Source organism: Alligator sinensis, unplaced genomic scaffold, assembly GCF_000455745.1.
Source record: "Alligator sinensis unplaced genomic scaffold, ASM45574v1 scaffold173_5, whole genome shotgun sequence".
Taxonomy (NCBI): Eukaryota; Metazoa; Chordata; order Crocodylia; family Alligatoridae; genus Alligator; species Alligator sinensis.
In genome coordinates, this window is record NW_005842198.1 from 476,191 (window position 1) to 478,103 (window position 1,913).

Below are 1,913 nucleotides of genomic sequence, written 5' to 3' on the forward strand. Positions count from 1 at the left end.
CCCCAGCTCTTCCCCTCTTTTGCAGCCACTTGTCTCCACCCACCACACCCGCTCCTGCACCATGTGCCTGGGCCCAGGCTTCTGCCATCCCACCCTGAGCCCTCATGCCTGCCCACCCACTCACTGCCACTCACTCACCTCCCACTCACTGTCGCCGCTTCCACTTCTCCCTGCCCTCCTGCCTGCTGAAACTCCGATTCCACTGAGCACTATAGTGAAACTGGCTGAGCGCTCAGTGGAATTGGGTATCAATTCTACGTGAGCACTATAGGAAAATAGCGCTAACTGAAACTGCGTTAAGCAGGGGTTGCCTGTAATAGGAATATGCTGGAATTTTGGCTTAAATCTGAAGTGTAAAAAAAAAAAAAAAGTTAAATGGTTCTTCAAGTCATTTTGATGTTACCCAATTTGAACCTGTATCTTGCATAGCTGAAATATGGTTCATTTAGGTAGACCTTTTAAATACTTAACACCCATTCCCTTTAAATGTACCGGGCATTTGTTGTAGCTAAAGTAAATGAAAGTCTTCCAAATGTATGTTTTAGAGACTTAATGTTTAATTTTGCAGGGAAATGAACTACATTGGCTGGCATGTGCTTTATATGTGGCTTGCAGAAAAGCAGTCCCAACCGTGAGCAAAGGGACCGTCGAAGGAAACTATGTATCTTTAACTAGAATCTTGCGCTGCTCAGAACAGAGGTAACCTCCTCCCCTCCCCCCCCATGTGTTTGCACTTGTAAAATATAAAAAAAACTTTATTTCAGCTACAGCCATTGAGAATGAAGGCATCTAGACATTGAAAATGAAGAAAAATAATAATAATTTTAACTCTTAATACCTGCTTTTGGACACAAAGTATTTAAATGTCAGTGCCTTTGTAATATCACTTAACACTATTATGAATTAGTTTATCATAATGAAACATTCCTAGTATTTTGAATTGGGATATTTAATGTTGATTGTTAAAAGTGATTAAAAAGTAGCATAACAAGTTTCTCAAACTCCAAGACTGGCCTTTCTAAAGTCAGAAGTAGAATAAGTGGACTTATAAAGAATAGTTATAGATGCATGTTTTTCATGATGAGTGAAACTTGAACTTGCCTTTCTAAACCCAAAGGAATACAGATGGACCTATAAAGAGTTGTTAGTTATATGTTTTTCTTGAGATGAGGTGAAATGTGAGCTGTCTGTTCAAAAGCTAATACTTATACCTTGAGTTAAATACTAGATATCAATAACCAAATTAAAGCAAGAGTTTGATTTTATGTAGTCCTAGTCACATAAAACTATTTTCTTGAACTTAACATGCAAACATGTACCATACAACCATTATTTTCAAAACATTATATTGGAGGAAGATTTCCTCCTCCACAGTGTGAAAAGTGTTACATCCTTTGGAGGATGGACATTATCTTAATGTTTTATTTATTAAATATATGTATTGCCTTTTCCAACAAGGCCTTGTTAAACCCCTTGTCCATATGACTAAAACGAGCCAATTCTCTTGATATTGGCTTGATTTATGTCAACATCTGTAGTTTTGCTTTGCAATGAACAAGCAGCCAGACATACAAAAAGCTAAAGGAAAGTATGTATACATTTGCACTTTCTGTCTATTAGTCTTTTATACCACAAGAGGTATTTAAAATAATGAAGGGAAGCTTGATTTTTAAAGTTGGAAAGAGATACAGGAAATGAAATCGGGTAAATGCAACTGTAAAGAGACAAACTATGCTTTAAAAAAAATAGGGGGGGGGACTAAAAACCCCATAAGTAACCTGCAAAATATAGTATTGCTTTTTTTTAAAAAAAAAAACGTGGTAGAAATGATACCATGCACTTGTCTTATTTTGTTACTGGTTTTAGATTTTGCTGAATACTGTCAAAGTGTACTATTTTGTTTTTTTCCTGCT

At 36.7% G+C, this 1,913-nt stretch overlaps 1 protein-coding gene across 3 annotated transcripts in view; it reads left to right on the forward strand.

Moving 5' to 3' along the window:
- Positions 1-544: 544 nt before the first annotated feature.
- Positions 545-1,913, forward strand: part of RBL2 (RB transcriptional corepressor like 2) — a 46,414-nt gene continuing 45,045 nt past the window's right edge. For all 3 annotated transcript variants that reach the window (XM_006026577.3, XM_025207526.1, XM_025207525.1), the window contains exon 1: positions 545-699. The gene's annotated coding sequence lies outside the window, so the exon portion shown is untranslated. The remainder of the gene's footprint in view (positions 700-1,913) is intronic.